This window comes from Argiope bruennichi, chromosome X2, assembly GCF_947563725.1.
Source record: "Argiope bruennichi chromosome X2, qqArgBrue1.1, whole genome shotgun sequence".
Lineage (NCBI taxonomy): Eukaryota > Metazoa > Arthropoda > Arachnida > Araneae > Araneidae > Argiope > Argiope bruennichi.
The window spans coordinates 47,841,803-47,869,739 of NC_079163.1; the positions used below are offsets into that span (position 1 = coordinate 47,841,803).

The 27,937-nt window shown below is 27.0% G+C and overlaps 1 long non-coding RNA gene across 2 annotated transcripts; it reads left to right on the forward strand.

Annotated features, from left to right (window-relative positions):
- The first annotated feature begins 3,894 nt into the window (after window positions 1-3,894).
- On the forward strand, window positions 3,895-20,754 carry LOC129960612 (uncharacterized). Of its 2 annotated transcripts, XR_008783637.1 has the most exons (4): window positions 3,895-4,036; window positions 11,480-11,853; window positions 20,454-20,519; window positions 20,633-20,754. It is a non-coding gene; the product is annotated as an uncharacterized LOC129960612 (long non-coding RNA). The 2 variants fall into 2 exon arrangements; XR_008783638.1 differs by lacking the exon at window positions 11,480-11,853.
- Window positions 20,755-27,937: the final 7,183 nt, after the last annotated feature.

A 27,937-nucleotide genomic window follows, 5' to 3' on the forward strand; every position in this document is an offset into this window, starting at 1 on the left:
GAAAGTAGTAAAAGATTACAACCTCCAAAAAATGTTAAACAACTTCAAGGATTTCTTGGCTCGGTAAAAGTTTATTTCAAGATTATTGATTTTTATGCTAAGATTAGAGAACCCTTAAATAATCTCCTTAAAAAAAGATACACCATGGCAATGGATAGAAAGACTGTCAAAAAGCTTTTGAAATATTAAAAAATAAATTGATAATTAACCAGTGTTACAGTTATATAACCCTAATTTACCTCTTCATGTTTTTTGTGATGCATCTGAGGTAACCATTGGAGCTGTTCTAAAACCGCCCGAGTCTTTTGATAAATTACATCCTGTATCTCATCATGTAAGAACTTTACGCCCTTATGAAAAAAATTATTGTATAACTGAGTTGAAATAATTAGCAACAGTAGATGCTCTTGATAAATTTTATTACTATTTACATGGGAAAAAATTCATAATTCATACTGATCATGCTGCTCTTGTTTGACTTAAAAATGTTAAAAATTTAAGGGGAAGATTATTTCGTTGGTCTTTAAAACTAAGCATGTTTTATTATGAGGTTAAATATTTAAAGGGAACAGCTAATGTTGAAGCTGATATGTTATCAAAGCATCCTTCTGCTCAGTTGTCCAACATTCTGTGCATTTACTGGAATTAGATGAGATAAAACACTATCAAAATTTAGACAATTTAGATAATACTTAATATAAAAATATTAAACGATATAAAATATTAAAAATTATAAATTTAATTACTTCTCAATATTATTGGCCCCATATTACTCAAGATATTGCACTTTTTGTTAAACATTGTGATATTGGTCAATTAAATAAAAAGAAAAAGCAAAAAAGATTTGGCCTTTTACAGGCGGTGCCCCCCACAGATCCTCCTTTTGAATGTCTTTCTGCCGATACTGTTGGTGGATTGAATTATTACAATTCAACAAAAAAATTTCTTCATATAGTAATTGATCATGCAACTAGATATGTATAGGTTTTCCCTTCCAAAAATGAAAATTCTGAAACTTATATTAATATATTAAAATAAGTTTTTCAAACTCCCTTCCAAATTATTAACTGATAGAAACGGTGCTTTTACCTCATCTAAATTCAAACATTTCCTCAGAAATTACAGTGTCAAGCATTTCTTAACATCTTCACATAGTCCACAAACTAATGGGAAATGTGAAAGAGTTAACCAATCAATAGTAACTAAATTAAAGTGCAATGTCAATTCTTCTAATACTAAAATTCATTGGACTAGACTTTTAGAACAAGTAATCAATGAATATAATTTAACACCCCATTCAGTTACAAAATTTCTTCCTGCATATTTGTTATTTGGCATTTTACCTCATTCTCCTCCCTTAATTGAAAATCAATTCTATCCTCCAATAGAAGAAGCCAGAAAATTAACTAAAGATAATACAATAAAATATCATGATAAAAATAAAATAAGATGATAGATTTATAGATTCCCCATTCAAACCTGGTGACATTTTAATGTATGAGGAATTTAATTATCCAAATCGTAGAAAATTATCTCCAGTATTTTCAGGTCCATATGAAATAGTAACTAAAATTTCAGATGTAAATTATGAAATAACTAAACCCAATGCATTAACAAACAAAGCTATTGATATTGTCCATGTATCAAAATTAAGAACATATTATCCAAGAGAAAAATTAAAATTAAGTCATGAATAATAACTTAATTTTTTTAAAAAAAATCCTTTTATTTCCCATGTTTCTTCCACATAAACCCCAACTTAGGTTGGCCCTTGTCTCCACTCGAAAGAGTTCGTTTTTCTTTTCTTCATGATGATGATGTGATAGGCGCATCACAACATAAATTCAAATACCTCAGTCTTATTGAGATGCGGGTATAGGGTCAACCTCACAATTAATTTCTATCTCTTTCTATTTTTGTCCTGGATATGTTGTTCTCCACTTTGGAAATAAATATTCCTGGGTGAGAGTAGAAAGAGAATAAGAATTACGTCCCCCTTCTTGGTGTCCTAATTTTAGGTCATTAAGTTTCACCCACTACTGGAACTTAGTGAAGATTTAACTATTCACCACTAATTAGCTAACTAGTGGGTTAAATATTTTCTAGTGGGTTATTTTTCTAACTAGTGGGTTAAAATTATACATTTTTATCTCATTTGTTTTGAGTATTAATGTTATAATGAGTATTTGAATTTCATATTTACTATTTTCAGATTCAAGTGTTGCATACAAAAATCAGAACTATGTTGATATTTTATTATTATATAAGTTCAATTTATTATCCCATTATTTTATATCCCATTTGATGATTTTGGTAAGCCTTCTACTATTAAAGGACACTTAGTGCAAGCATTCTTTAGAGACATTCCTCACCAAAAAGAGACAATCTTACAGAGTGAGAGACAATAAACTGAGTGTCTGCTGAAAATCATTTTTATGCTACACATTTTAATATTACTATTTTGGTGTTGTTGAATACTTAAATTTATTTAATATTTTCACAGATGTCACTTTATATTTTTTATGTTCTAAATTATCTTGTTCAACATGATGTCTGTATTTAATGTAAAAGTAAAGGAGACTTGGGAATCACTTGTAATATGCCTTTAAATTGTAAGTTCTTGCCTGAATACCACTATAAGGCGCACAGCCATACCTTATGAGGGGTAATACCTTGTGGGGGAAAATTGTAATGATATTTTAATATCTAATTTAATCCAAATTAATTTCCTAAATTTGTGCCTAATTCGGCTCATGTCGGGGTCAATCTAAAGTTTTCTCTTGTTTCCTGATCCCATTCCACTGTTGAAGCTTTGTAAAAATGATGCGCCATCAGTTCCACGTGTCAAGTGAAAATTATCCCTTCGGTGTCCTTATCCAAGGTCAACACGAGTATTGAACTGACACGTGGCCGGAAATCCCGAGTTATATAAGACTAGTGATCATTTGTTTCGGGCCTTCCTTACTTCTGCTTTTGTTGAGCGCTGTTGTGGACGTGTTCTGTCCGCGCCTGCTTGTAAATACACATACACACACAGAGAGAACTTCAGTGAATGGAGAAATGACAGTTTTTGAGACTGAAAATCTCCAAACTCCCGCAATTAATCAATATCAAAACTCTATATTTGTGAAAAAAAATTATTACCCCGTTCGAGTGCAGGAAATATTTTTTTTTTTTAAAAAATGGGATCATCGAATCATCGAACATATCTAACTGTTCTACTAGATACTTTGTATCTGTCTTTTTCAGGTTACTTTTATTCAAAGCAATAGACTTCTAGAGTAACCCTTTCACCCAACACATCTATTATGCAAATATGACTAAGACATTAATGCTAAAGCAAGAACAATTTTTTTCCAAAGGCTTTCTTTGGTCATTAAGTACAGATCCTAAAAATAATGAAACAGATTAAATTATTACAATCGAATGCTCGAACCCGTATCCTCTAACTTATTTCTGCCTGAACGAATACAACTTCAAAAATGGTGACCCGTACACAAAGATAAAATATATATAGCCCCTTAAAAGCAAAGTAAACTTTCAAATTCCATTTCCCTGATTGATAACCAATTAAAAATAGTTTTTAAAATATCGAAATTGGAAGAAATATAACTTTTTTTATTATAAAATTGATGGAAACGTTGAAACTCGTGATCTTACTTCAGCAGTTAATTTACTTTCTCATAGCTATCAGAAAACTAAAAATGTCTTAAAACTACAAAACAAATGTATATACATGAAATAAAATTCTTATATTAGGAAAAATATTTATACAAACATTAAATAATTTTAAAATGATTTTATCATAATTTTGCAATATACGTCACTAGGACGCCCGCCTAACAGTATTTCACAATTGATATTTCTTCGGTTCACACAACTCCGCTTCACTGTATATGTACCCGAATCAGAAAACCATGCACAATTTTGAAAGCCAGTATTTCGATTAATTCTTGTTTTATAAGAACCGGGACGTAGATTATTTTATGAAATAAAAATATATGTGGACTTAAGTGTATGAATATAAGTAGTCAAGGTAACGTCGACTATTTAGTATTATTTCATTTTAGAAAATTACGACTTCCTTTATGACTATGTAACAACTTCAACCTTTCAATATTATGGTTATACACCTTTCATCGAAATTGAAAGTTTCATGACTAGTTTATTAAGGATTTATGGTTAGCAAAATGACATTCAATATTTTAAATATGTACGATAACACGATTCAAAATTTTTATTAAATGCTTTTCTTCTTTTATTTAATAAAATCAAAGAAGCAAATTCATAGGTTAAACCTCTCTCCACTCTATTGAAACAGCAATATTATTATATATATAAAAATGGAAGAATGCGTTCATTCACAAATGGAGGCTTTATTGTAATGTTTTTTTAATCATCCTATTAAACTGGCAATGCATTTAAAAATTGTCTTGCTATGCTCAAATATATATGATGTCTTCCATAGCTGAGTAAACTAAATTCTTTCTTTCTTAAAGACATAATTCTAAAGACCGACTAAAGATTTGATATTTCTGGTTTATTCCTTACTAGTTCCTCCATGATTTTTCATCATAATTTTCTGCCATTATTTACCTTCTCCTGATATATGAATGTTAATTTCTGAATATCTGTATCTATTATAATCCTTGAGCCAATTTACATGAATAAAGATTTTATTTTTGCTCATAACTAAAAAGCCAGCATCCAAACTGAACAAAACTATTATTCAAATTTATTAAAATATAATTAAACAAATACTTAAACTATTATCTTTTAAGAAGTGTATCTCCTTATTTTATGATATAAGCATTTATTTTGATGCCTCAGACATTTTTTTATTATGCATTCTACTTTTCTGTAAATATTAAGCCTAGGTTACATTTTGTTAATGTTTTAGACTTAAAAAAAGGTGTAAATATTACATATTGAATTCTAAGTCATTATATCTATAAATATGTTTTTAATTAATGTTTTTCTTTAGCTCAAATAATACTGGTATTCCAGAATTGCCTTCATTTACGATCTTTAGATATATTGATGTTTACCTGCACATATAATTTCAAAGAAAATTGGAGTGAATAAGATCTATTTTATATAACTTTTAAGGTCTTTCAGAATATTATAATCATACAGTGTATCAATACATATTTTTAACCAGGGAAATACAAATGATTAAAAAGAAAATAGATATTGTTTTGAGTTTTCATATATTAATTGTATAAAAACCTTGATTTTTCATTGTTATATTTAGTTTTCTAGTGACTTAAGGAAATGAAAGATGTTAAAATTAACTACAATGAATATAAATGATTGTTAAATATCATGTTATTTTGTTGATATATTAAAATTTCAACTAGAAAATGATGTTTTGACTAGTTGTGGTTCATTTATCATAGTTTCATTTAATCATCTTGCTAAATTAAGTGTCGCATATTGATCGAATTTTTATTGCGAGGCAATATTTTTAAAGGATGAAATAGAAATTATAACAAATCTAGCAAGATTATGAAGAAATTAAGACACAACTAAAACCAAAAGAAATTCCAAACATCTATAAATTAAAACATTAAAATCCAAATTTGCATATAGTATTTCTATCTCAACCTCGGTCTGTTACAATTTTGTTTTGATGAAATAATGAAAGTAAGACGCTAAAAATGTTTTAGCAAGATGAAATTTAAAGAAAAATCAACTAGGAATACAGGAACTAGAATATTTAAGATAATTTAAAACATTCAAATATTTATTCTTATAAATTTAGACTACTTAAGTCTTTCACTAAGAAATTTTATGTTCTTACTTATAATATTGATGCAAACTTAAAGAAGGCTAGACATTTGGCATACTTCTTTGCATGTGGTGTGATCACGTTCTATTTCTGAATAATGCTGAGGTATTTTACGCCTCTATGAAAACCTTCAGAGATAAAGACTTAAAACTTGAAACTAATAAATATATAAGTATTTTTAAATTTATTTTTAAAATTTAAAATAAAAATTTTTTAAATTTTAAAATTTTAGCCAATTATCTAAATAAAGATAAAGAGAATTTTATCATAAGAAAAATTGAAGGTTAGAGTAAAAATCAATGCCTTTTTAGGTTTAAAAACAGTAGGAGAAAGTTATGAAGCCACAATAATATATCGGAATTTATAAATCCTTATAAAGATCAGAACGATTTTTGTCATTTGAATTTAAAGTTTTGCTATTTGAACATCGTGCTTTCCCATGATTAGTTTTGACTTTTAAATTTTTAATAAATTATTTTTCCTTATTAATGCAGTATTTTTTATTAACGTTATGATTCTTTTAAATGGAATATTTTATTTTAAAATAACAGTAAATAATATAAATCAAAATTCTGCTTATTTATGAAATCATTTTTGTAATTTAAAATTACAGTTAAAAACTCATAACTGAACTTTTAATATTGTTGAAACAAAATTCAGTAACAATTTCATTAGATTATTTTATATCTAATTAAAATAAAGAAATTGGCATAAATCTTACTATTTCAGAAAATAAAATTGTATAAGCATTTTACAAATCCTGTTAACATCTTATTCAGTTTTAATTTTCATATAAAAATATCACATAATCAGTTTTTTTATTACAAAACTGTACATTCATAGTTTTATGAAATTAATTGCATTAGCATATGATATAGGTTAATTGAATAACAAAAGTTTATTTCTGCAGCTCTTTAGTATTCAAAATTTATTTTGAGTCATAATATCGGTTTTAACTAAAACTGCTTTGACCAGTGGCAACTCATGAAATGTAATATACTGCTATAATGTATATTTATACTGCTTACATTTTCTGATTTTTAAAAAAATAATTTTGAAAAAGTTAATAGCTTAATTTACTTATATTTTTATTTAAAAATACATAAGTATTTTGAAGTCCATTTTTCAATTCCTTTTCCCACATTGTTTAATATATTTAAAAAGATACTCACAAAGGTGGTTAAACAATAAAGTAAGTGCAAGGTGTAAATTTAAAAGAAATCTACTTGTGGGGAATTAATTTCTTTTTGATTTATGTGAAAAATCTGGGAGATATTCAGGGTGGCCAGCTTACTGGGAATTCTGAGAAATCGGGAAAAGTCGGAAATTTATTCTAAAACTGGCAATTATTTTATATCAGTAATTCTTTTAAAACTTATCAAATCGCTGGTATTTTTCATTAGTAGAATGAACCGTTGTTGGTAACCAATGAAAATCATTTATGATAGTCAAAAACAGTGACTATCCACATTTCTGTGCATGTTCCAGATAGCCAAACATTTACATTTAAAATTCCAAGAGACCAAAATTTCATCTGTGTGGCATTGTCAGTGCTGTATTTAAGAAATTTCTTCAATTCTGTAGAACAAATTTTGTGCATCTAGTTTATAATGGATTCTTACTTAAATTGTATTGGTTGTTTTATGACAATTAACTTTGCCTTTCTTTTATATTCTATCTAAAAAAGTTATATCTAAAAAATTTACTCCGTCACTCTATTTTCATGCATTATTTATGGTATTGCAATGATAATCTGATGATATAATAATTCATTGTTCTTAGATTGAGTGGATAGCGAAAGAAGCTAGGTTTACCATTTATCAAAACAGTTAGTCAAATTAATATTTGGAATAAGAAAAAAAAAAAAAAAAAAAAAGATTAACCACCATATCTAATTCATTTCATATATATAAATCTATAATATTCCACCTTCAACCCACCCTGCAAAGTTATCAGTTCTTTGGAGGTCAGCAAGTTATTGACATAATTAGTGAAAATAGTTTTGATTTTGCTTTCTTTAAGAAAAAGCAGCCTAAGGCCCAACTCCCATTAGTGTTATGATTTTAAGTTTTAATGGCTTTTTTATTTTAATATATATATATGCTCTAATCTCCCCCCCCCACCCACACACTTTTTCTTTCTTTGAACATGATGTCACTCATGCCATATGTAGTGGAAGCAAAACTATGAATTTTGAGTTTTAACATTCAAAGTTATTTTAAACTGAATATAAAATGTTGACCCATTATTATAATCCCCTAAACAATTTACTGTAACTAAATAAATGTTCCACTAATTTTTTTTTTCCACTTTAGAGTTTTTTATTATTGAATTATAAAGTATTGGACATTAGACGAATTTTCTTAATGCTTTTATTTATTTTTAAACATGAATACAGGTTTATTAAATTCTTCATATGGATAGATGTTATGAACGACATGGAATGAATGTTATTGCTAATTTTTGCTTTAAAATATTTTAATTTTGAGTTTGTTTAAAATTCCCCATACACTTAACAAAATGCTCTATAATTTAAAAATAATATTAAACATAAAAAATAATTTGATTTATTATAGGTACATGTTTTTCCTGTTATTTTCTCAGAAAAATTTTTAAAGTGAAGGACAATTTTTTTTCATGTTTTGATGTATCTGAAATCAATTGCCATAAAAATTTATAAAATTCATTCCTGCTATAATTTTTTTTTTACTTCACACCTCTAAAACATTTTTCTTTTAATACAATAAAGAAAAAATTTGATTCTGATCAATTTTCCATTTTTTTTCTTACTAAATATTCTATTCACTAATTGTGCAAGTGATTTTTTATTACAGTTGGTGGACTAAAAGTTAATCTAATTTTGCCATCATTGAATAATAAAGTAATATTATTCTGAAGTTATTCGATACATCTAAGAAAAGTCAGGGAAATTGGTTATAAAACCTGGGAAAAATCAAACAGCAGAAATGATGACCACCCTGATAACTCAAATATTATATTCTTATTAATATTGAAAACCAAACAAAAACATGGATATTGTAACAGAAAATGACAGAGCAAAAAAAGCTGTGCAATTTCTGATAATCTTTAAATAACAGTCTTCTTTGAAACCACCCATATTTTATTTTGTTAAATTTTTGGTACCTAAATAGGGTTTTTATCCTAAAAGTTTTGAAAGGAAATTCTTTTAGACTCTTTTACCATCTATAAGTAATGTTAAATCTCTGATTAAGACTATGCTGGGAAATAATATGCAAGTAGATTAATTTAAAAAGTGTCATTACTCTAATTGCCAAATAAAGGAGTAAAAATTAGAAATTATGTGAGTTATAAAATATAACAATATGCGTTTATAATGATTTCACTAAAATCATTATTAATTAAAATATAGTTAATTACTCGTTAATAATATATTGGAAAATTAACTATTCATTTAACTGATAATGTTATTCCATTAATTTTTAATGTTATAATTAAATTACTTAAAATTTTTAATGCTGTATTTTATATTACTTTATAATCTGTCATAATTAATAAATGCTTTTTAACTCTAAACCATGGTAAATTAAAACCTACAATTTCTTGCTTTGGATGAGTAATAAAAAGAAGCCAGACTAGGGAAAAACATAGTCTTTCAAGATGATTTTTTTTTTTCTTCCTATGCAGCAAGATGGTGACAGGGTCAATTTCTAGTCAGAATAATAATTTAAAGAACTCAATTTTCTGCATCACCCTTAAGATTCAAAGTGTTTAAATTTATTTTTTTGGAAGGGGGGGGGACAACATCTACTTCAATCTTTTAAATTTTTATTTAAAAAAAACTTGTCATTTTACCACAAAAATTATTTTAATGGATATTTAAATGTCTTTTATATTTAAAGAAATTGTTACATCTTCAGAAATTCATAAGAATATCTTTAAAATTTTAAATTCATACTTTTTCTGATGATGAAATTCTTTTTCATTTGAAATATAAGAAAATAATTTTCAGAGCAAACATTTGATGCAAAGTAATATTTAAAGCTTATTGAACATGTTTCTAACGAATAGTCATGAAAAATGTTATGTCCTTTTCAAATATTGTAATTGAAAAAGGTAATGTTCCTCTGCACATCTAAGGTCTGTCAATCAATAGAGGATAACATCGAAATTTATGAAGCGGTTGTATTTAACTTTGTTTGAAGAGCACAATGAAATAAAAATATTTAATAAGGAAAAATAATTCTTGAAGTGCAAATGCATTTTTAAAAAATGCCGTCATTAAACAGATTTTGAGCAGATTTTTTTTTTTAAACTAAAATAATGATTTATGTAAGCGAAATAATACTGGCAAAGATATGAAAAAATTCTTACCTATAGTACTGTACTTTCCAAGTCCGTCAGATATCCGGTAGAAGCGGACGCCTTTACAACATTGGGTGCATATTCCTAATAAGAAAAATAAATAAAAAGTTATCGCTTACTTTTTTGAGAAATCATATATATCATTCAGAGGTATTAATAAATAGTTAAATCAGTTATGAATTTCTAGTGTGTTATAGAAAAAACTGTCTGTGAATGTTTTAATACAACTGAAAAAGCGATGTGAGAGTTTGTAATATATATTACGAATTTCGAAGCGCTTCACTCTGTAAACACTTCTAATACGTCTAAACTTTGTGTTAATTCACTAATTATTGTAACTAATACATTGTATACTTACATTTCAGTCGAAATAGTATTTGATTCCACTTGAACGATAGCTTTTCGAAAAGGAACACCTTCTCTCTGAAGTGAAATGAAGCCATGCGAGAGAACTAATTGTGTGGCGGGAAAAGCTCATAAAAATATCTTATTAAACTATAGGAGTTGATTTGAGGGAAAATTATGAAAGAAAAATTAAAAATCCTTAAATTAAATTTTATTGTGGGAAAAGAAGTGAAATATGTTTCTCGGAATTTTCTTGGGAAATTTTTTTATGTATTTACCAAGATTTGCCCTTGTTTAGGCATGGTGGCGCCATCTTTTAATGAAATCTGAAATGCGGTTAGTATTCTACCACTGAACAGAAAGATCAGAGGGCAGCACGAAACTAAAATCAACAATTTCTAAAGAATTTACACCAAACCAGGGTTTGGTATTGTGTTCCAAAGCCATGATTATGAACAGACCAAGCAGAGTATATTTGATATGCAATGAATAACGGGGATTGCTTCATTTTTTGAAATTTAAAGGAGAGGAGATACTATTTTAAGTTAAAACAACTTTTATTTTAGATTCTTCATTACCTGAAATGTCTTTCAAAGTGAATGTTTACCATTATTTTTCCGTTTCAGTTTATTTCAAATTTTTATTAATTTATTTCATTTAATTTTATAATCAACCACAATAATTTGTGATGTTGTTTGAGATTTACGCAGCAAATATTGCAAAACATCAAAAGCATTTTTACACCTGGGGAGGGGGTAGAGGGAGTTAAGGAGAGAAAATGAGCATTCATATTTAACAATTCTTCCTCTCAATACTTATTTCACAAATATACATTGTAGCAGTTACATTAACTCTACTATCTTTTCTTTTGATACTACAGATGGTGTTACCTTATTGTAATTTTCCAGCCCTGGAAATATTTTTATTTGTGTTGCTTCTTCTCGTCCTGAGATGATAATTTGGAAAATCAGATCCCTTAACGCCTTTTTCCCTCCACAGGGATGGTTTTGATTTTGTTCCTTCTCTCCAGTCTAAAAGAGGACAATCAGCTCCTGTCTTTAGAAAAACCATCCGATGCAGGAATTATCGTCAAAACATCTGCCATTCTCCACGAATCCAACAAAGGAATCCAGTGATCTTCTTTTGCTTAATGCTATCTTACATGATGTCATGTTCAGGTAGATGTTCTCAATGAGTCCATTCCAGAAATCCTCCTGCCATCAACAGTGCTTTTTAATTTGGAAATGGACAATACTTGTTGTCTAATGTTACTTGATGAGAATATCGATTCCCAATGCATGTAATAAAAAATGTGTGCAATTGGAAAGAACTTCCAGCTTGATCTGTACAAATCAACTGTAGCATCATCCAAGGTACTGTATTTTACTTTCACTTAGAAACAGACTTCTGGAAAATTGATTGGCCCATAATTACGTATTTAATGCCAGTTAATACCGAATCATCTGTCTCTACTATTTGTTATTTACATCAAAATTGGGAAGTGGTGTACAGCGGGGTTTTTTTTTTTTCCCCATTCATAATATAAAATTCAAAATATTGTTTTAAATTGAAAATTGCATTTTATTTTGAAATTTATTAAATCTTTTTAGAATACTCAGAAGAAGTTTCAGTACAATAATTTCTGAGTTAATAATGTTTCCTCAGTATCTTGATTGTTATAAGTTTTTTTTCTTGAAATATCTTTATTGTGTGTTTTGCGGTTTTTCAACCATTGTAAAGTTCTGAAGAGTATGTGTTTTAAATATTAAGGAATTCTATAGAATTTTAAAGTTGTTGTTGTATTTCTGTATTTTATTTAAGCACAAATTGATTTATTTTACCTGATATATTTCTTGGTCCATAAGTTTAAAAACCAAAACTGTCTGTTCTCATGTTCTTATACCATTTTATGTGTTAATGAGCGGCGTTCCAAGACTCGTTAAGTGTTCATAATCTCATTTGTGAAATACTCATAATCTTAGTCTCTTTCACGGTCCAGAATTCTTTTGTTAACATTCAGATAAAGAATTATATATAAGAATATATAATATATTCTTATATATATTAGAATAAATTATATATATGAATTATTTATATATACACTTTTTGAGAAAGAAAAGTGCAATTCAGCATATTTTGATTTTGTAATAATATCATTAAAAGATTGCATACATACCATGAAACATAACTCTGAAAGTGAACACACATCTGCATTGAAAGACATAAATCTATCAGAAAGAGTTATTTCATATTTCTTTCTCAGAAAAGCTGCATCGTAAAACCGTGCAACTTGGAAAAGTGAAAGCATAATCAATAACCAAATTTTATTGATTTTTAGGATATTCAGACCAAACACTTGTTTGATTATAAGCTGAAAACCTTCAATAAAATTTTGATTAGAATGCTATCGATAAAAGAACTACTGTCGAAAGAATAAGGTGAAAATTCTTACCTCTCCCCCCCCCCCTGCCCTTTGGTGGAGTGGCTTTTGGAAGCGAGAGGTACGAATAAAACAGAAACTTCATAGAATTTTTAGAAAAGCCTGTTTACAGTATGAAAAAGTGGTTATTATCTCATCTCTCAAAGCAGTCATCAACTGAAGACCTCTTGCATGTCTGAAGATTCTATTGACCTCATTCCTCTCACTCCATCAATGTTTTTACATTTCCATGTTTGGAAGTACTGGATTTGGATAAACTTGATGATATTGATGTTAGAAGGCATTAGAAACATCATTAAAACCCAAGGCAAAACAGATTGTTTTTTTCATGTTAATCATAAATTTGTTTCATTTGTTATATGATTTGATTTCATAGATCAGGCAGAATTTACAAAAGTTTTAAATTATACTTCCTCTCCAAGTTTGTCAATTTTGTCTCAAATCTTCATATTTTATAAGTATGACAAGGGTCAATTTTCAATTAAATGCCTTTTTTATTTATTTATTTTTTGTGGTCGAAGTTTTCACTCAAAGTATAGTTAACTTTTAATATATTCTGTTCCTTTTAAGTGCTTTTTTTAAAAATGAGTTTGATTCTCTGGTAGATGGAACATATCCTAGAAAACCAATCATTTTTTTTCCCCTGACTTCTTTCTACATTCTTTTAAAAATTTGAGATCACGGGTATTATAATTTTCTTATCGTCTAGCATTTTTTCTGGACAGAATATTTACCACTACTTATTTTTTTTCTTTTCTTTATCCCTAATATATATTCCAGCCAAATTTTTGAAGTTATTATTAAATTTTTATAAGAATGCAAAAGACTTAGAATTTTCTTTGGTCTAATTTATTTCTTGTGTCATTTAAATTGGATTCAGTTAGTTTCATAATTTTGTTTCTGCAGATTTTTTTATCAATTGCAGTGAAAAAATGTGCACTTCACTTTTACATAATAGCAAATCTAATATTTCTTTGTATTGATCTCAGGCATCTGTGTATTTTCTGATGGTAATATATAATTTAAATGAAAACTTAGATCCTCTTTTATTTTAATGCAATATAAATTTTATACTCTGGGATATATAATATGGTTGAATTTCATAAGAGATTTTTTCTATTACTAAGATTTTTTTATTATTTATTATATGTGTTTTGATATCAGATTTTAGACAGAATTTATATGAGTTTTAAATCGTGTGTCTTTTTTTATTTTTTAAAAAATCTGTAATTTCTCTCTTGATTTTTCATATTCTATGCTCTGAAATAGTAGTGCACTAGATCTGAAAATTTTGATTAACAGGCAGTAACAGAGAACTCATTCACTCAAAAACATATGATTATATAATTAAAAGCAACAAATTAACATAATTTATTTCCAGTCTAAAAATTTATTGGAAATATTACTAATTATGGTATATAATTATTATATATAACTAAGGAAAGAAGGATTATCAAATATAATTGCAAATCAACATTAAACTTTAAATTAGTTTTTGATAAGTATATAGCAAATTGATATTTCAGAATTATGTTATTATTTTGAAAATTTTATCTTAAAATAAACTGCAGACTAGCTACCAGTTTCTGTATTTTTAAAGAATATTTCCTATTAGTGATTATTAACAGTTCAAAAATATATTACATGTGGTTTACTACTTCAAGGAAAGTCAAAAAGCATTTTAATTCTCTACACAATTATGCAACTATCTTAATAATTATTTCTGCATCGAAATCATCACATAGTTCGCTTTCAGTGGAAAATAGCACAGAAGATTCCAAGTTCCTCAGACAGTGAATTTCTTCATCTATTTAGAATGAGCTTCAGCTGTAAAATGTATTTTCTTTGCACATTTGAGTGATTAATCGCATGCGGACGACCTTTATGAAGTTCATAAAGGTTGTCATATGCTTTATCATAAATCCTGTTTGATGTTAAAATCTTTAATATTCATGCTGTACAAGCATTGCATCATTTAATGTTATTGTATTAAGTTTTCATTAGTGTTTCAAAAAACGGAAGGTTAGTTGTGCTTGATTTTGGCAGTTTCTAAAATGTTTTATGCATAATTTTCAAAGGTGCTTTCCAATATCGTAATGAAAGTCTAATCAATTGCATTGTTTCATCGATTCAGTATTTCTAATGTTGCTTTTCTGTTAGAAATCTGAGCACATAATTTATTTAATTTTTGCAACAAACTTTTTTTATTTTTACAAAATATAGTCCATTTTAATTGATTCAGTTTGTTTCTTCAAACAAATTTACATTTTTGGGGGCTTAACTATGTTATTTTGTTAAATTTATTTTTTAGTCATGCTTTGAATTCTCATGTCCCCTTACATTAAGAAAATCTTCTCCTGTGATTATGGTATTCATTTATTTATTGGTAGTAGCCTTTGATGATCTGTTAGTTGATTCGAATCGAAGACTTTTCTCAACAAATTATTTGGCTGCATGTTTGTACCAAGTAGCAATTTATTGTTTTGTTTACTTGGTTTCTAAAGGTAAAGAAAATCCTAGAAATTCTTAGCTAGAATATACTCTTCTCTTTCTTGTTCTCTCTTACTTTCCTGTACCAGCCTGATGGCCCATATTGTCATATGTGTAAAGGGCCCACTTGTCATTGTTAAAACTGGCAACCTGACTAATCTGCCACTTATGAGTTTCTTTTTTCGGATAGAAGTTATCATTCGAAAAGCAGTTTCTTATCAATTTATTCTTTTTCCTTCAAAAGCTCTTAAAAATATTATTTTGTCTCTGTGACAGATGGATATCCTGCAGAACTTCTTGTTAATTTTTCCAAATTCTTACATTATTTAATTAAAATTTTTAATTAAAAATTACCTTTATTCTTTATATTTCTTTGCCTGAAATATCTTTAAGATGAAATGTGTACTATTAATTTGTTCATTCTGCTTTTTCCTAAAATATATTTTATCCAAATGTTTGAACACAATTTCCTAGCAATGCAAAACATTTAGAATTTCTTTGTTAAGACTAAATATTTGAATCGAATTTTCATAATTTATTTTCTGCAGATTATTTTTTCAATTTCCATCATGAAAAATTCATACATTTAGCATTTTCCCATAATATCATATCTAATGAATTTTTGTATGAATCCAAGTCATTTGCTGTTTGTTTTGTGATGGTCGCATATAATTTTTATTTCAAATTAAATCCGAATTTATTGTAATGCAATATAAGCATATATATGGTTAATTTCAATTGGACATATATATTGTTTTTCCTATCTTTGAATTAATTTTTGTATTGGCTTTATTTTTAAGTAAAACTGTTTTATCTGTAGGAAATAAGTTTCTTTTATTTATTACATGTAATTTGTTATCAAGGTATAGACAAAATTTACACAAGTTTTATATCTTTTATTTTCTTTCTAAATCAGTCTTCTGTCTTCATATTCTGTGGGCAGTCGTTCTGAAAATGGGACAGTTTTCTACATAATATCAAATGTAATGAGTTATTGTATCTGGCTAAGTCTTTGTTGTTTGTTTTGTGGTGATCATATTTAATTTTCATTTAAACTTATGTTGAATCGTATTTTAGTTCAATATATATTTTATGCTCTGAGAAGTATATATTTTTTCATTTGAATTATCAATAAATTATTTTAAAATAGCCTCTGAATATATAGATATTTTTTTCCCACAATTGAATTTTACGTTGGCTTTATTTTTAAATATATCTGAAGAAATTCTGAACATATAATCTGTGCTTGGTTGTTTACATTTGAGTGGTTCCATGCCAAGGTATGGGATATTCTATTGTTATGGTTTATTTTATTTTTTGCGTGTGATTGGATTTGAAATTCAGACAACATTTACATGAATTTTAAATTAGGTTGTGACAGCACTGGAAGAACAAGGAAAATTGAAAAAATAGGAATTTAAAAATTATTGATAAAATGCATAAAGTGCAGGGAATTTTGAAAATTCCCTTAGAAGCCAGAAAAGTATGGGGAAATTTTAATTTCTTAGTTTTTTCATCTAAAAAATGCTTATCTTTGTAAACATTTCTTGAATAAAAGAGTGCTGCTATAGTTATAAAAGCAAAACAACACAATTCATGATTGTTGGAATTGTGAAAGTGCATCCCTTTTTTACTGCCTCCCTTTTTCTTCTGCATAGACAAGACCTGTTTTCGGGACTGAAAAAATACCTATGTTGGAATAGTGACTTCAAGCTAATTGAATAATAAGAAAGCCACTGAAACTGAAAAAAAAGAGATTTTTTAGCAGAGTATTTTATATTTGTTAAGATTGGTACAAAAAAAAGTATTTGAATGCATGTCTAAAAGTTTTGCTGTTATAAAAGCTGCATCTTGTTTAAACCTGTTTATTGAAAATCATTGTAGTATTATGCATAAAGCAAATGGTGGATTTCTTTACATTTCTTCATTCTAGTATACAAATTTCCACTGCATACAAATTTCCAGTGCATGATAAAAAGATGAAATTTGAAATTTTCCTGAAAAAACGAAAAAGTAAATTTATAGAACAGCTTGATTCATTTAATGAAGAAATTCCTTGAGATGTTTTCCATTCTAATGTTTTGAGGTTCAAAGAATTTTCTGATTTTTGGAAAATCAAATAATAATAATTCTTGTATTGCCAGATGGTATTGCAACTATGGAAAGTGGATTTAGTATGCTTGTTAAAAGTTTAAAAGAATATTCTTTAATTTATCTGTATATAATATCATAAAGCTTTATGGAGGTGTCTTAAATATTCCTAGCTCAAGAGATTCGTCTCAGTATGCAAAATTAGTGTGTATGAAATTATTTTAAAACTTTAGAGTGGCAGGAAAAATTGAAGGTGGAAAAAAAAAAGGTGTCGACAAACTGAAAGCTTTGCAAATTAAATTGTTACTAAAGGTCTTAAAAGACTGAAAAATTTCCAGAAAGTAATACTCAAATATGTTTATTTGTTAAGTAAGCATTAAATGGTTTGTCATGATAACAAGAATGTTATTTTGTAGTACATTTCATCCCAATTCTTAATTTTTTCTAATTAAATTAGAGATTACGAGGTATGTGATCAATATATATATATATATATATTTGCTTAACATTAAACATTCATTTAATATACTATTATTTCAAGTAATGCTGAATTACTGCTTACTTCTTGATTTTTTCATTGATAAAAATGGAAAGGGGGGACAGTAGTATCATTCTATTGTACTGTTTTGTTTATATTCTATTACACTGCACATGAATACTGTTTCCTTTTATAGTGTGTATACATACAGGGAAAACAGAATTTTCCCCCCATATTTGTAAGGCAACCCTATTTAAATAATACTTCCTCCCTAAAACTGTCTTTTGGTCTCAATCTTTCATATTCTTTGCTCTGAAGTGAGACAATTTTTCTTTGAATAGCTTTTTTGTGACAAAAGTAATCATAATGTCCTATCAATGTATTCTGTTACTTTCAAAAACGGTTTTTAACAAATTGGTTTTGACTCTGTGATAGATGGAGAATACACTACATACCCAATCTTGTAATTTTCGCTAATTTCTTATCAAATTTATTTAATATTATTAATTTATAGTAGTTATTATTTTGTATTTTTCTTTATCAGAAATACCTTTGAGGCAGAATGTTTACTGTTAATTTGCTCATTCTGTTTATTCCTAAAATGTATTTAATCCAAATTTTGCATGGAAATCTTTTGTTTAATTATGACTTGTGTTATTTATCAGAAGAATCAAATTTTCATAATTTAATTATCTGGATTTTTTTTTTGACCCATAATGAGAAATATGTACAATGACAATTCTGCATAATATCAAATGTGAATCTTTGTATGAAGCCAAGTCATTTGTTCTTTGTTTTCTGATTGTCACATATAGTTTTCATTTAAATATATGTTCAATTTTTAAAAAAAACTAAATATAAATTTTACACTCTTATAAACATCTACTATAAACATCTACTGGTTCATTTGAATTGTTAATAATTTGTTTTAAAATGGCTTCTGAACATGTATATTGTTTTTCCTATGTTTGAATTAATTTTTTAGATGCTTGTATATATTGTGAACTATTTGATTGGTTTCACACCAGAAGACGATGTTCTTACTGTTATTGAAGTTTTATTACTATTTAAAAAAGATTGTCTTGAATCATGAATTTTATCATGTGGAGATATAATTCTACTAAATTTGTTTTATTATTTTTTTATGATAGATTCTCGGATAAATCAATCACAAATTCAGTGAACATAACAGCTTTTAAACAAATTATATTTATCTTTTAACTTAATTCCTGTTTTAAATTAATGTAATTTTCTGTTTGTCATTTTTGCAATTATTTGAATGTGTTATTTTATATTTTGAATCGTTTTTTCATCATACAAATATTTGAGTTATATAGTTTTTATATTCTATTTGATTGTGTTTCATCCTGGGATCACAAATTTCAAGACTTTTTGCGTTTTTTTTTTTTTTTTTTTTTTTTTTTGGTATTAGGTCATAAAATCGTGTTCATTATCTCTTTCTGTTTCATGGGGGAGTTTTTTTATGTAATCCCCTGATATAGCCGATAAATGTTATAATTAGGAATTTTCATTTCATTTTATTTTATATATCTTATAAACAAGACATTATTAATTTTAAATATATTCATGTGTATTTCTTAGTATTTTTTCAGTTTTGGTTATTAAGTATTTGTTTGCTTATTTTTAAGTGTTCTGCACGTTGGCCTTTCCTTTTTGATTTTCAGTATATTCTGTTTATCTGCCTTTCAAGGCAATTTCTATTTCAAGAGATTCCTTTTGATTGTCCTTATGCTATATATATTTCACTTACAATTCTTATGTTAGGAGTAAAATTCTGTTTCTCTCAACTGTACTTTATTCCCTGTAGAGACCGAAGAGAAAATATTTTTAAAAATAAAAAATGCCTTACTTAAACTTTTACTAAAATAATCTACTCATTTGTTGAGGCAGATATTTCTTTATTTACTTCAAAGCTATAGAAAGATTTTATTGATTTACCTTATTGTAAGTTAAAAAAAAATGTTTGTGTTTTGGAATTAGGTTTCATATAATTTGGTTTTATATATCATGTATATCATATTAGTTTTCATATTTCATATATTCAATGTTTAAAGAGATGACATATTAACTGCATTTGTTTTTTTATAAATATGTAATTTGTAGAATATGTTTTACAGTTGTTTAATTTAGGAATGTGTGACTGATTTCTTACTTAATTTACAAAATTTTGATATTGGTACAAGTGTTGAGTTTTCACAAGTTTAAGCAATAGTTAAAGATTTAAGAAATTTTTCTATTATTTTATAGTGCACCTATATTTAAAAATTGTGAAAATACTAATCAATAATGATTTTGACTTTTAAAACATATTATCTGAAATATATTTATTCTGTTTAGATGGTGGACTTAAATTAATTCATTCTGAATTCAATTAAAATTAGAATATGTTTGTCAAGTAATTGTAGTACTTTATTTATTTACATACTAACTTTTATTTATATTTTAAATTTTAGATAGTAAAGCTCTGCACAGTGAATGGATTTCATTGCTTTCAAGAACTATTAGCTGTACAGACTGTGGTATGTCTCTCCTACTTGTTGATTAATTTTTTCTTTTTGTTTTTATTGAATATAAGTAATTTAAAATTCGAATTCAGTTATATTTGTTCTCATGCACCTTCTTCCCTCTTCAGCTCGTGATGTCACAATAGAGCTCTGATTTCCATGGCTGCACCAACCCTAATTACCGTCATTAGATACATATCTAATGAGTGCCTTTGTATTGACATAAATGTAATATGTAAAATAAAAATTAGTTTTACTTTTTTTAAATGTGTCAGTAGTTTTTCCATTGTTAAAACCTACCCTCAAACGCATTTATTAAAGAATTATACATATATTTGTTTAAAAGAAATAGTGTTGCTCACAAAACAGCATGTCAGATTAAATATTCTTAATACCAAATGATAAACATTACATATATTAACCTATGTAATATGTTAAATATTTGAAAAATAAACTGCAAAGGAGAAATATGTACATATGAAATAATATTTTAATTATTTATTAGCACCACATTATATTAACTTATTATATCTTTTTTCACATAAATTGTGTTTGATCACATTGTAATAAACATATAAATTGAAAAAAAAATTTAAAAAAATAATTTCGACATTTAGTAGGGGTTAAATTACAGAAATTGAACTTTTTGGCATTTGTTTCTAGCAAATCGATTCATAAGTAAATCAATATAACTGTTTGTAAAATATTGCTTTTTATAGAAAAATTGCAAGATATGCCCCTCTCTCTTCACCCATAGTGGATCTTGAATATTTTTTCGGTTTTGATAATAGTCTCCATACTATAGCTATTGAGATTGGAATAGTTAAAAAAATAAGTAAAGTGTTAGGAAAGGAGTGAGTAAATTTTTATATAACAATATAGCTTGGATTTTCAATTGGTGGCACTATATTTTCTCCAATTTTTTTCAAAAACTGTAATTCATGTATAAGTTTTATACTATTTATATTACTTTTTTTTTGTATCAGTTAATGCCTCTTCCAATTTTTGGTATAAATTGACCTGATCATGTTAAATTCATTGTGCGTATTTCTTAAAATCAGAAATATTCTTCAAAAATTTCAGAATAAGAAGTTAGATCAAACCTTTTATTTTAGGCGATATCAAAACATGTAACACTCCAAAAAAATTTAAAGTTCACTTCCTTCTGTATAGGGTGGTCTTCACTTTCATAAAAGCATTCTTTCATGATTTTTCGAGGTCTCAATGTTTCATGGCTTTTAAAACTTGTATCAACATCTTAAGACTGTCCATGAACATATGATAGAAACAATTATCAGCTCTATATTCTTTCAGAAAGCAGTTAGTTTATTTTAACTTTCAAACGCCTAGGAAATATTAAAATTTATGGTTTGAGGAATATTACTAATATGAACTTAGTTTAATATTTTATACCCTAACACTACCATATATATTTCCCAGTTATTTCATATCGTACAGCAAAAGTCTGTCCTAATTGAAACATTAAAAGGGTTATTAATCTATCTGTTTCAATGCTAAATTTGAAACATTTCTTAAAAGCGGATTAACGATAAGTTGAACTAGGAGAAAAAGAGAGAGAGATAGAAAAAGCTCTTATAAAGACAAAAAAAAAAAAAATGTACTGATTAAATTGATAACACTGTCGATTACGATAGGGTTCAAGCACGACCTTCGGAAAACAAGGCCTCGCAACTTATTTGTGACGTCACACGAGTAGGATGATTGGCTGCCATGAGCAGAATCCCGCTTTCTTCCTTGATGTTTGGGTATATTTTAAATTCACTTAAAAATAATTTATTATTAATATTAAGACATTTACCTTGCATAAAATTCAAAATTATTTATTTTTTCCCTGTGTGAATAAAAGAAACGGCATGGTAGAAAATCTTAAGGTCCTCTATAGCTTATTGGCCATTTAGTAACATTCAAACTTCATTTAATAATATTTAAATCACAATGTAAATTTAATAGATGTATACATCGGGGTATTATTGTTAGTTTTTCTTGTTTTAATGGAGATTTTCATTTTTATTTTATTAAAAATCGTTTTGTTTTTCCCCTGAAAATATTTTTTAAACATTAAAATTAAATTGATACTTTTTAAAGCTTTTGATGATTTTTTATTGAAGTGACAGATAATACGTGTATTTTATAAGTTAACATAAAATTGTTTACTTCTCAAATTACTTATGAACTTTCAAATAAAATATTAATGTATTTAATATAAAATTTAAATTTTACACCAACCAATTCTGTTGATAAAAAAGAATTACTTTCACAGCTTGTTTTTTCACATAAAGAATTGTTTTCATTTAATATATTAGTAATTGATACAATTTAATAAACTAGCTTTTATTATATATCTGATTTTATATTTCAATGCATTTATAATTAATTTCAATTCAATCTGTAGAAACAGTAAAAGAAAACACAAATAAAAAAAATAACACACTATTTGAATCATAACATTTTATTTACAGAGAAACAATAACAAAATACATTTTGTTTTCCAATTTTAATATAAATTTCACACAGACAAATGAAATTAATTATAATATTAAATAAAGTTAAAATACAAACTTACACATTACTTCTAATTAAGAAGAAATTAATAAAGAATGACTTACCTTAGGAGCTTGAGAAGTGCCTACACAAATAAAAATTATTTTCTTTGATTTATGAATTATACTCCATGTATTTGATTTAAAGTTTTTAAATTTTAAAATTGAATCAGAAAAAGTGTTGATTTTTTCTATCTCCTCTCTTTTTACTATGTCCTGGAGACTGCTATTTAAAGCTGCTTTTAGGTTTTCCCATTTTTTTTTAAGTGTTGCCCTATCCATTGGTGTTTCTCTTTTTGCTTTTCATTCTGAGGAAAAGTAAGAGGGTAAATTAGGGAAAATTGAAGGTACAGCATCAGGTACAAGCCTAAAAAAAAAAAAGAAGAAGAAGAAGAAAAGTGGAATTCTTTAGATAAAAAAAACTTAGTAATTTATTAAAACTTAAAATCAAAAACAGAATAGATATTTTTTTAATACATAAACTAAAAGCTAACGTATGTTGGACAGTATTAAATAAAATCATATTGAGTATTAAAAAATAAAATTTAAAATCAACAGAAACATTCATTCATCCAAAATAAATACCTAGTTCAATATTATGTTGGAATATCTATAGTAATTATTTATACTACCATTCAAGTAATACAATATTCTACATGAATTAATCAATTGATTTTACATGGTATGAAAAATGGATTTAAAAACAATAACTTTTTTTACTTTTAAAAAAAGCTTCAGATATTTTGTAAAAGTTGCATTCATTTAAAATTAAAGATTGTGCATAACTAATGATATTTATAAATAATAATAAATATTAATTGTTTTATATATAATCTGATGATTTATAGATAAACAAATAAAAACTACATTTTCTAAACCTATATCAGCATGCAATTCATATTGTTTTTACAACTATATCTAACTTTTTTACATAATATTTTAGGATAAAATATAAGTTTAATCTGCTACAATCTATAGTCATGATATATATAATTAAAAATTAAGTTTTATTATTCATTAGATGATTTTAAACTTTTTTTATAAGAGCATAATAACAATAAATCACTTAAGTATTTTGTAAGATTTTGATGATAATTATTATAAATTTCTAAAAAAAAAAAAAAAAAATGCCTTTTACACTTTAGTGGTACTTGAATAAGGTACGCTAAGGTTGTATTGGTATTAAACGCTTCTCTAACTGTTAAAAACTGATTTTCTTGAAAATGTTTAGCACAGACCTAAATGTTAGCAACAAATATTATGCCTAAATCAGATTTAAAAAAATATGTATGAAGTATAATTAAAAAGATACAGAAACAGAACATTTTAAATATGAGTTACAAATAAACAAAAGACTATGAGAAGTAACAATAAAACAAAGAAGTTTTTTTATTTAGCTCAAGCAAGCAATACCAAAGTAATTGGAAGCATAAGCAATTAAATGTAGATCAAACAAAAATGACAGAAGATAAATGGAAATTATACATAATTTTAAATGTTTCGTATTTCAAAAGAATTAATTAACTAAAAATTGTACAAAAAAAAATCAAACTTACCTTACTATATTTAGTTGGTACGAAATCGTCCCGCTTTATTGCAGAGATCCATGCTCTTCTAGTGTTTTCATCGTTTGGAAACGAAAATACAGAAACATTGAAGCTATTTTTTGTGTAATTACTTTTACAATTGGGAACACAGCACGCACTAGGCATCATCATTATGATAAATTAAAATTAATATGCAAAAAGATCAGAAAACTACCAAAAAAGCCAATAACACATTTCTCATTCTTCCCTACGATAACGACTATCGTTTTCTACAGAACTCATCCAACCTCATGACGTCACGGGCTGAAACAGTTGGGAGTTGTAAGGCCTTGTGTTACGAAGGTCGTGGTTCAAGTCATGCATACGGAAGCGTATAAAAAGTGCTCTAGAGTTAATATCGGAATTTTTTTTTCTTCCCAAACCACTATATTTAACTTTCATGATTGAATTATTTTCGTATGCATGATCGCGTAAACTACAAATGTCTAAACCATTTTCCATTATAACAGTTAATAAGATTGTCAGTCCTTTTCCAGTCATATCTATTGCAGGACAAGGCAATAAAAACCTTTCTTCAACACTCACTTCTGTATTTTCTAAATTAAAATATCTCGTACTGATTTGTTCAATACTCAACTGATATCTGCTCTTGATGGCTCACATCAGGCGTAAAATAAAAAAATTAAAATAATTTTTATAATCTTATTTTTTATAGTTCCCCCAATGGCCTAATTTCTTCATTTTGAGTTTTATCTCCAAGGTAATGATGCATACTTTTTTGAATTTGAGTTCTATTAATATATACAGACATGATTGGATCAAATTTTGCAATCATTTCTATACACTTGAAAGAAAATTATCAATATTTCTTTCGAATAGTTTGTTACTGGAACCATAAAAGTTTTAAGTTTTGCTCACCTGACATGTGTATGGCATTATTATGGAATTATTTCAATTAAAATCGTACTAATGGGTAGTTTCTCTTTTTAATAAGTTTTGAAATTCGCTATCATCTGCTTTATCCTTTAATCGTTCTAAGAAATCGAAACAAAGGTATAGATTCCAGAAATGCATTTTATGTGAATTTAGTTTTAAGTGCTCATTTGAGTGATTTCAGCCATTAAATTCAGTACTACTCAATTTGACTATGCACAATTTTTAACGATTCTATAGCAATAAAAACAATAAGTGGGGTTTTTTTCAATAGAATATTGTAACCAATCCATTTTAACTCCTTCATTTGTTTGGCAAGATCCGATAAAAATCTCAGAAAATTTACATCCAATTTTGTCTTTTGAGTAATTGAGATTAGAAAGCAATTTCAATTACTATATTACAGGTTTTGATAACATCTAGTATCATTTTCTGTTAATGCTTGCACTTATGTTTGCAAAAATGGACTTGGCCATAAAGTGGGATCATCAGAGGCTGGCAAATCCGAATATTTTGTCCGGCTCAATTGGAGTTGAAGATGACTCCCTGATCAAAAAAAAAAAAAAAAAAAAAAAAGTTTCTAAATCATTTCGAGTGTTTGGTTCCTTTGGTAATGAGACGTTAATGCCCTGGCAGCGTTAGCTTAGTTATTCTCCGATTCTTTTAAAGGTATGGCTTATTAGGTTTTCCGTTTGCTCTCTTTTCAGCAGTAAATTCTGATATCCATTTTTTCACATTTTTCTTCAGACATCTGAGAAAAAATGAAAACGAAAAAAAGTTAAAAGTAAAAATAAAATAACTTCTATAAAAATTATTGCATAGAATACTTTTTCTTAAAAACGCTCAGAATATCACTGTGTGGTGGAATGTTGATTATTATTATACTTGCAGGAAGCAACATAACGAATGTTGTTGGGAACATTTCTTTAATAATCACAATCACGCACTAAACAAGCACAAGGACAAGACAAGACAAGACATTCACGCGCGCAGCTTAACAGAGCGGCATCACATCTCTTTCTAATTACAACCGCAATGCCCTATGGGATGCGTACCTAATCAGTCATCGCCATATAGTATCTAAAAGTGAAGGTAAGAGTACTGTAACTGCTACAACTGTTTTAAATATTTAACCTTACTTTTGAAACACTTAGTATATCTTAAGCTGTTACTGTGAAAAAAATATAAACTATTTTATCCCATATAAAAAAAAAGTGGTTTAAAGGAATGGTACTACTCTCTAAATTTGTTTATTAAAATTAAGAACATAAAATTTTAAGACAATGAGCTTACGAAACATTTTTCTCTGGTTTCCGTACAACTAAAAATCAAAAATGGCAAATTTTTAATTTTACAACATCTTTATATTTCTACTTCACTTCAGATTTCAAAAATATTTGGAGTTCAATGATTCTCCGTAACATATCGATCTTTTCAGGAAAAGGGAGATATTTTTATCATATCAAAATTCTACACCATGGTTAGGTTTTTAATTTGAGACATACTAACGTACAGAATATTCCATATTAAAATCTAAAATTGAAATCCTTTCTTACCAGAGTAGAAGAGATGTTAAAATATTGATTGTATAAGTTAAAACATGTTATGATAATTAGGGATTGCAATACCGGACCAAAAGTTCAATACCGGTATTCGGTATTTTTTAAATCTTAATACCGGGATACCGGTTTTAATACCGGTATTAGAAATTTTAGAAAAAGGAAGAAAACACAAATGTTTCCTTGTTTTATTTGCCAGTTTTGTTAGAGTGTAAATATCACAAAAAATAATTTGTAACTTATAAATTATAACAGTATATAATCACAAAGTAAAGGAGCATCTTATTTATTTAAATCACAAAAAAGTGTAAATATCTCTATTCAGTCTGGAGTACTATTGCAACTTTTTGAAATGTGATCTTAAAAACATATTGCATCAATTGTACTGTCATTAAGCCTAAAAAGTAATTTTGTATAAAAATTACCAGCTATCGAAACGCTCTTTCGGCATCTACGCTAGTTGGTGGTACTGTTAGCAATGCGCAATATACTTTTTCCAAGTATTTACCTCTAAATCCCTCATCTTCAAATAAATCGATTTCTCGTCGGATGGTTTTGGATATAGCTGATTTCTGTATTGTATTTTGTTTCGTTGAAATTTTTTTATTTATCGCTAATTTTTGTGCAAGAGACAATTCCTCTTCACTATCGACAGTAGTGACATCATAATCTTCGATAATTGAACCGAATTCTTCTGAATGTGGATAGGGTTGTGGGTAAAAAATTTTAAGAAAATTTACTCTAAACTTAATCAGATTTGAATTGGTTATTTTCTTTTCATTTTCATTTTTAAAATCATTATAATTATGTAAATACCGCAAGACATTTTCTAT